Source organism: Tasmannia lanceolata, unplaced genomic scaffold, assembly GCF_043159265.1.
Source record: "Tasmannia lanceolata isolate RefF3 unplaced genomic scaffold, GAP_Taslan_0.1 ptg000037l, whole genome shotgun sequence".
Taxonomy (NCBI): Eukaryota; Viridiplantae; Streptophyta; class Magnoliopsida; order Canellales; family Winteraceae; genus Tasmannia; species Tasmannia lanceolata.
Genome location: NW_027518714.1, coordinates 62,168,798 through 62,177,792, shown reverse-complemented (window position 1 = coordinate 62,177,792; position 8,995 = coordinate 62,168,798). Strand labels below are relative to the sequence as shown.

The 8,995-nt window shown below is 36.5% G+C and overlaps 2 pseudogenes across 1 annotated transcript; one reads left to right on the top strand and one right to left on the bottom strand.

Moving 5' to 3' along the window:
* Positions 1-1,003: 1,003 nt before the first annotated feature.
* Positions 1,004-2,431, bottom strand: LOC143860021 (rust resistance kinase Lr10 pseudogene; annotated as a pseudogene).
* A 3,519-nt stretch (positions 2,432-5,950) lies between these two features.
* On the top strand, positions 5,951-7,372 carry LOC143860019 (rust resistance kinase Lr10-like; annotated as a pseudogene). Its single transcript, XR_013239539.1, has 2 exons — positions 5,951-6,121; positions 6,202-7,372. The product of XR_013239539.1 is annotated as a rust resistance kinase Lr10-like (transcript).
* The last annotated feature ends 1,623 nt before the right edge of the window (positions 7,373-8,995 follow it).

The window sequence follows — 8,995 nt, the reverse complement described above, 5'->3', positions numbered from 1 at the left end:
TTTTTTTAATTACATTAAATCGAAATTTCGGACCGAAATTACCAAATTTCGAGAAGGGAGAAATACGGAATTTCGGCAAATTTTGGTTTCGGTCCCCACCAAAATTTCGGTCCGAAATTTTGGATTGAAGGTATTGTGGTTATATATAAACTCATTCAAATGCTAATTGCTCTGACATTTTATCCATGCATTGGCATTAAGAAGGATTGTTTACAAAGTAAGGAACTTCCTATTCCTGAGGAGTTATTTTCATGATTTTGAAAAAATATCCAAAAAAATAGGAAGGACATTTTTCGTACATTTTGAATGAGTTGTAGCTGCCTCCATTTGGATCTAAGATGCCCTATTGGATTTTATGGCTACATTTGGTTTATGATTCAAAATAGTTTCGGATCTTAGGATATGGATTTATTAAATAACGCCAGCTAATTTGTCGTTTCACATGGTTTAAATATAAATGATTAAATAAGACCAACTCTATTCATAAATATATTTTGGATTTGGAATTGTAGAGGATAATTTTTAAATATAAATTTTTAGATTTGGAATCATGGCCAAATCCGGGAGCGATTTTCCTAGGCAAAAATTGAATACTTTTGAAATTGTTAGGCGAATTCTCTATGAGAATGGGGTTAATTTCCTTTGCTTTTGTTGGATTCCTTGTATTTGATTTTTGATGCTAGTAAGGTCTGTTTGGTACTAGGGTAAAAGTTTTCTTGGAATAAAATTTCATTTGGAAATGAGTTTTTTCGCGTTTGGATAGTTCATTTTTCAAAGAAAGTTTAGTCTAGAAGTGAAAAAAAAATCCCATTTTCTAGGAGTATTTATAATCCGCAGATTGGCATTTTTTTCTTGAATATTTCATTTCCCATAATAATTTATGCCCTAAATTCAAATGGCTACTTTTCTTTTCAACTTCTGTTTGTTGAGCTATTATTTGATGCAAGTGATAGCCCTTCACTAACCCATCATCAGAGAGGAAACCCTACGGTAATGAGCTAGGATGGGAAGATGTAAGGAATCTTAGGGGATGCTCTGCATCACTAACCCATCATCAGAGATAACTGACGATCCCATGAAATTCATTTTGCTTGCATGATCTTCATCAATCACACGTGCTGGAGAAGATAGAAAAGGCTTAGATGGTATTTGTAGAAGCTCCAAACTTCCCTCTAGCATCTCCAACACTATGCCCATTGAAGGACGATCTACAGGCTTTGTCTGTATGCACCATAGCGCCACTATAATCAATTTTTTCGCTATTTCTTTTTCATCCACTGTAGCATTCTCTAATCCCATATCATTTCCTTGACTAAGCTGGTCATATTATCCATAATGGGAAGTAAATTTGGCATGAATTCTCTGCCATCTGATTCAAATTCCTCCTCCTCCCTGCCATTTCCATTAGAAGCATCCCAAAACTGTAGACATCAGACTTGTAAGAGACACCCCCTATATTTTTATAAAATAGTTCGGGGGCCATATATCCTATGGTTCCTCTTGCATCCGTGAGAGACACAATGCTTTCTTCGGTTGGATAAAATTTGGCTAGTCCAAAATCAGAAACTTTCAGAATATAATTCTCATCTCATCAAAAAGGATGTTGTGAGGCTTGATATTAAAATGAAGAATTCTCATGTCACAACCTCGATGCAAATATTCGATCCCTCTTGCAATTCCTAATGCAATATCATCCGTCTTCTCCCAACTAAAAGGGTTGATACTTCCTTGTTGAGGAAAAATGTATTTTTCCAAAGACCCATTTGGCATGAAGTCATAAATAAGAGCCCTTTGAAAACCCTCTGAACAGAATCCAATGAGTCGAACCACATTGAGGTGATGAATCCTTCCGATTGTTGCAATCTCGCTGATAAAATCTTGCCCTTTCCCTTTCGACTTGGACAACATCTTTACCGCGACTAGACGGCGGCTTCGGAGCTTTCCTCGATAGACAGAGCCATAGCTTCCTTGGCCTAATTTCACCTTGAAGCCTTGGCTCATCTTCTTAATATCTGAATAGGAGTATCTTGTTGGCGTCTGACATCTATGCTTGCTCAAGAACTCTTCAACTGTGGCATCCATCCAAATATCTCTGATTCGTAACTTATATGCCAAGAAGATAGCCGCACATAATACCCCAATTAATGTTCGTGCTGCCCAATGAACTTCACATAAAGAATCGCATGCATAATGTGCATTAGATTTTATAATTAAAGCACGATTTTAATTGTAATTTAGATTGTCAAGTGATCTTACCTATGATAACATACAACATATAGACGAACGCAACTAGAAAAGAGACAAGAAAACAATGTCAGCACCGTCAAATATATATGAAAAAGCTTCACACTTTCCAAATTAAAGAAAATTAAGAAAGAAAGAGAAGGCTTTTTAAAAGCTTTACCACGGATGACGCACGGCATAAACTGGACGAAACCTGCATGATTCAACAAGTAATTGATATAAGAATAAGAATGCAAGCACACTTGTTTCTTTACATTATACACATTAAACTATTGTTTTCTTATATTTTAGGATTTCCTATGGGCTCTTACAAATTGCATTGAGATGTATGAGCAAATAAACTATCCTAAATAATTGATCGAAATTTTTTATGAAATCATTCACAGCTTTATATTTAACATAATACGAGGCCTTTTCATTTTGCAACACTACTTTTCAAGTACTATGAATTTTATTCAATAATTCCAATAAATAATTCAGTCAAAACCCCAACTTTTAGTAATCTAGATACATGATTATTCAACGATTTCGCACGCTTGGATTCTTGGGGTGGGAAAAAGTTCTCTTCCAAGGGGTTTTGAGGTAAACCCATATTTCCTACAAGATTTCACTGTTATTCCTCTTTTCTTGTTGTATTCCTCTTATCTTTTTGTGGTTTCTTATTCTTGGCCAGTTATAATTCACAGTTAGAAGGGGAAAGTTTATCTACCATGGTCTATCCATGTTTCTCCAACAAATTGGTATAAGAGCTTTTGGTTGGGTTTTTTTTCTATTTATCTAGGGTTAAAGATGGAGGCAAGTACCACTTCAAGGATGATTAGCCTAAACGAAGGAAAGTGGTTAATCTAGAAAGCCAAGATGGAAGACCTACTATATTGAAGAGACCTCTATTTGTCGATTGAGAGGATAAAGAAGAAGCCAGAATCCCTAACCATTGATTATTGAAAGAAGTTGGATAGGAAAGCTGTAACTTGTATCCGACAATGACTGGATAATGTTGTGTTCCACTATGTAACAACGTAAACTAGTGCAAATTCTTTGTGGAAGAAGTTGCATGATCTATATGAGAAAAAGACAGCCGGAAATAAAGCGTTCTTGATCAGAAAGCTTGTAAACTTGAAGTTTAGAAATAATGGGGTCAGTTGCATAGTGAAATACAAGGTGACAACCCAAGAAGGGGTGGCTAATTAAAAATTTTAAGCTTAATTAAATGGATTATTAAAATTAATTTACTAATTAAGCACTAGTTAATATAACCCTTGTTCAAATAATCAATAAAGTGAAATCTAGGGTTTAGATGTTACTTTAAGCCTATATGCTCTAACCCTTGTTCAATAAACCATAAATGCAATTAAAGGGTAGAGATTGCCAATCACCAAAGTGCAAAGAGAGGGAGAAGAGAAAGCATCCACAAGGCACGAGATTTATAGTGGTTCGGTCTATCACAAGACCTACTCCACTCTTCCAAGTTTACCTCCTTGGGGCGCTCCACTAAAACAATGAGATTCTTCAATAAGGCGAATCTCCAAGCCGTACACCCAACTCCTCCGACTCCAAAGGGAAGAAACCCTTTCTGCATAAAGCCTTGCAAGGGGACACACCCTCTTACAATGTCTTCTCCTTTTTTAACGGGCCGAAGAGTAGACCCTCACAATGTCTTCACCTTTGTTACCGGGCCGAAGAGAAGAACCTCAAATATAATGAAGAAAATAAAAATAAAAACTCTTAATGCTTCTTAATAGGCGGATTACAACTTTGATAGCTCACAAACTCTCCAAAGATAGAAAATTGAAGAAGCCTAATGAAGATCCTCTTGATAGAATGTAAAAATCAAGTTCAAAGAGGTTTAGCTTTTGATATAAGGGTTTTAGCTTGAGGAAAATAGGATTTGATCTTTCTAAAATGTTCAAAAGCTTGTTTAGATATGTTTAGATGATGTATATATAACTCATTTGGAAATATGACCGTTTGGGGTAAAACCGTAAAAAACTTGGTTGAAAAAGTCAACCTGCAAAAGCCCCAACGGCTCTTTTGCCCGACCGGCGCGGTCGCCCGCCCTTATCGGGCGCCCTTTTTTAATTTTAAATTTCTTATTGCCGCGGTCGACCGGCCCATGGCGGTCGTTCGGCGAGGGCTACCTGTCCGATTAAAATTTCAGTTCATAAACCTATCGCGGTCGCTCGACCCACGGCGGTCTCCCGTCCAAACCATACGAATTGTCTCTGTTTCAAAACACAAACATATGGTAAGATATGGTAAGATACCATGTTCTTCTCTGCCATGAAGCTATTAATTTGTCATGTTGCAGGAATAGTTTTTCTGTCAACAAAATGAGTCCAAGCCTGTTGAATAAATAGGCGTTTGGATCTAGGGAAAAGAAAATGAGCTCGTTTCATGTTCAGCCCAGAAATCAGATCTAGGGAAAAGAAAATGAGCACGTTTCATGTTCAGCCCAGAAATCAGCCTTTCACAAGAGAGTGAAAGGCAGAGATTAATCTCACTGAAATCCATGCATTTTAATTTTGGCCTCTTACAAGAGAGGTGATTCACCTTCCTCATGGGTTGATTTACTGGCGCCCGGAGGTGAAATCCACTCTTCACAACAAACTTGAATGCTGATTTCTCGGTGACGCACTTTGTGGCCACAAGGGGAGACAGCCTCAATTGAAATTATGAAAAATAATATTTTCCAGAGAAAAAATATTCCATGAAAAAAATTCCAAGCTCTAGTAGGTTTTCAGCTTAATTTTTTATTTCTTTTGAAAAACAAATCATAGAAAATGTGTTTAATGACCAAACACGGAAAAATCATTTCTCCATAGAAAAAATCTGAAATTCTTTTTCCCTACATCCAACTTGCTATGAAATATAATTTCTCTTGAGACAAGAATTAAACAACCGATAGAACCAGTTAATATATCAGGACTTAAACTGAAATAAATTATTTGGGAAGTCATTTAAAACTGAAATACATAGGCATTTAGGCTTTTCTGGATGACGAGTCTAACACACTGTTAGAAATTTTAGAGTCAAAAGTTACTACTTGAACATAACATTTGGAAGGAAGATTCATAATTGAAATCTCCTCTTTGTTTTCAAAAGCTGGTGTGTGGAGTGGGTTTCAACTCCAATGCAAGAATGTTTAGTCCCACATTGGAACTTTCAAAAAAGTTTAACTTCCTTATAAGAGATAGAGTGGAGGAAAGGTTTGCGCATTTCAGGGGGGACGCTGGAATTTGTTTGGTGACCTGGTTCTACATGAACCCAAGTTCATATAAACACACACGATCACCCTCCGGACCAGTATGAGGATCGGGTTTGGGTAAATAAAAATGAACTTTTTTTGGTAAAAACTGTTTTAAAATTTTCCATTAATTCCAAAACAATTTTTTATTTTTTTCCAAAACATTTTTATAATTACACCTATTAATGCAAACCGTTTCATCTTCTCCAACAATTGCAAAAGTGACTATTGGGAGAGAAACATTTTGTTATCTTAATGGGCATTTTTTCCTCCCAACCGTCATATTTTCTCTCTATAAAAGAGAGAGAAGGCAACATTGTTTGACACAAAAGTTCTTACCACATGCATATGTAGGTGCCTATGGTTACCGCATGCATATGTAGGTGTATGTGTGTATGCGTGTAGTAGCACTATGGTTACATTTTTATCCCTACAATTGAATTTGTTGTGTCGATCTTTTTTTAAAAAGAAAATGTAAAGTTAAAAATTAAGAATATCTGTGTTTCTTCTTGGTTACATGAACAATTGATGGATTGGATTGCTTGAAATGAATGAAGACCATATGTGTAATGATTCTAACTTTCTACTATTATTTTTTTGCAGGATCAAGTGATGAAAAGTACATAATAATAGGTAGAGCTCTCTGCCATGTTTAGAGATTAGATAAATGTACCTTAATTACTTAATGATCTTCAATCTTATTATATGTTCAGGTGTCAGCATAGGCATCTTTGTTCTCTTATTAGCAACATTGATCAGCATTAAGGTCTACATCTGGTGGAAAACAGATAGAAAGGATATAGAAAACCAACTCAAAGTTGAAAAGTTCTTGGAAGATTACAAATCAATGAAGCCCACAAGATATTCTTATGCTGATTTGAAAAAGATGACAGATCAAGTCAAGGAAAAGTTGGGTCAAGGAGGTTACGGCTCCGTGTTCAAAGGGAAGCTTCCCAGTGAAGTCACTGTTGCCGTAAAGCTCCTCCAAAACTCTGGTGATAATGGTGAAGATTTCATTAACGAAGTGGGTACCATTGGTAGAATTCATCATGTCAATGTGGTTCGCCTTCTAGGATTTTGTGTTGATAGATTCAGAAGAGCACTTTTATGAATTCATGCCGAATGAATCCCTAGAGAAATTCATCTTCTCAGCTGATGCTAAAGACCCAGTGCTTGGTTGGGAAAAGCTTCAAGATATTGCAGTTGGTGTTGCTAAAGGAATCGAATATCTACACCAGGGTTGTGAACAATGCATTCTCCATTTCGATATCAAGCCTCACAATATTTTGCTAGACCATAACTTTAATCCAAAGATATATGATTTTGGATTATGTCCAAAGGAGCAAAGCATTGTATCCATGAAAGATGCTAGAGGGACCATGAGTTACATTGCACCCGAAGTGTTCTCTCGGAACGTTGGAAATGTTTCCTACAAATCAGATGTTTATAGTTTTGGAATGTTGTTGCTAGAAATGGTTGGAGGTAGGAAGAATATTGATGCTACAGTGGAAAACACTAGTGAAATTTACTTTGGGTATACAATAAACTCACTCAAGGAGATGGATTGAGACTCAGGATTGAGGAAGATGGAGATGTTGAGATTGCAAAAAAACTAACTAAAGTGGCCCTCTGGTGCATACAGTCTCACCCTGTGGATAGCCCTTCTATGAAAAGTGTAGTCCAAATGTTGGAAGGAAGTATGGATAGCTTGAGGATGCCACCATACCCGTTTGCTTCTTCATGTCCACAAGATACTAATGTAGCATTACCTGAAGAAACTCACGGTACAAAATTGACAACTATCCATGAAATAGAAAATTATCAAGGAGTTGTACTCTTTTTTTCAGAAGTTTATGATATGATTGTATAGCCTATAGTTGTATACATTTTCTCAACATCATCATATGGGAATATTTTGCTTTGAGGCACCAATGTAATTGATACTAGTTATCAAAGCTACTCCACAGGAATGACGAGTATATCATGCCCATTAGTCTTGTTAGCAAATGGTGCTTCATTTTTTCTGGTCCTGTTCATTTTGAATTTTGGGAACTGATTTTAAGGCCAAAACTTATTATTGGACTCAAAATTAAATGCGATTTTGAGTTAATTTTGAGTCCAACAATCAGTTTTGGACTCAAAATCAATTTTAAACATCCAAAACGAACAGGGCCTTAGTAATTTACGTTTTGTTCACATGGGAAATGTTGTGAGCAATTGTCGTAGCTGAAAAGGTCATAAATCCCTTTTCGTCTTACATCCAAATCTTCCACTGTTTGGGAGGAAAAATTGGGGTAGAATTGTCTTTTTCTCTTGTAAAGGCAGCTGTATAAGCCCATTTCCCTCTTTTTCATGGGAGAACTGAGAGTTGTATTTTTGAACTCGAAAATTGGGCTTGATTTTTCAAGCTTTTCTTCTTTCCTCCGCAAATTACTCATTGTTTGCAAGGACTTCTATAAACGATTCAGGAAATTATTGTTGTGTAGCGTTACTTACCAATTTACAATTTGATGGAAGCTAGCTCAAGAGATTCCTTCTCAAATGGTTCTGTAAGTGAAACACTCCCATTACTTACCTTGAATTTCATTCCATATATTCTGTTCTATAATGCTTCTGAGAGGTAATCTCCTAGTTCATCCACATTGGATCTGTTTCTGAGGTCCAAAACAAGGAGAATTTCTAATATGTTTCTGTTCTGGCACACGCACGCCATCTGTTTGTGTTGTGAACATTTACTGGGCTATTTGATTTTATCCACCTGAGACTAGTTGGCATTTTAATCTTGATGATGGGAATTGAGTATTAGTGTGATTCTATTATGCTCGTTTGATGGGGTTTGATTTGGTAAATAACTCTAGTGACAGTTGCTATGCAAATGTTCACATCTTCCTTAGGCTCATAAATCACCTGCTAGTGTACTATTTTCCATTTACTGATTTGGAGCTCATAATTCCAGTGAGGAATCCTTCAATCTAAGGAACAAGTTGGACTTTCAAAGGTATTTTACAAACAGTGTGCTGTATGGTCCACTATTAAGGCTTCGATCAGTCGCTCTTGGTGAAGATAAAAAGCCTCATTATTAAAGAGCTTATTCTCTTTTTTTAATTAAATACAAACACAGTTGACATGTTGGAGAGCTTCTTAAATTCGAAGTTGGGAATTAATTACATCATTTGTTCAGCATCATTCCCGTACTGCTGCAAGCCTGCAAGATACTTTCTTGGACAGATTAGAGTTTGAGTAAAGGCATAAAAAGGTCAGGGAAGGGCAGTCCATTAGAACCACATTTGCTTTCCTGGGGCTTACTACTTTGAGCAGACCCCCTCTTTGTGACTCACTTCCACCGATCATCTTGTGTCACAGGGCACCTTCCCCTGTATCACTATATCTTTTATAATGTGGTAGTGAAGCTACTCTTTCGTGGCCCTATAACCATATTTATAATGGTAAAGTCTATATAGTGGACTTAGTAATAGTTATGTATGGCAATTACTCACACATAGTGTA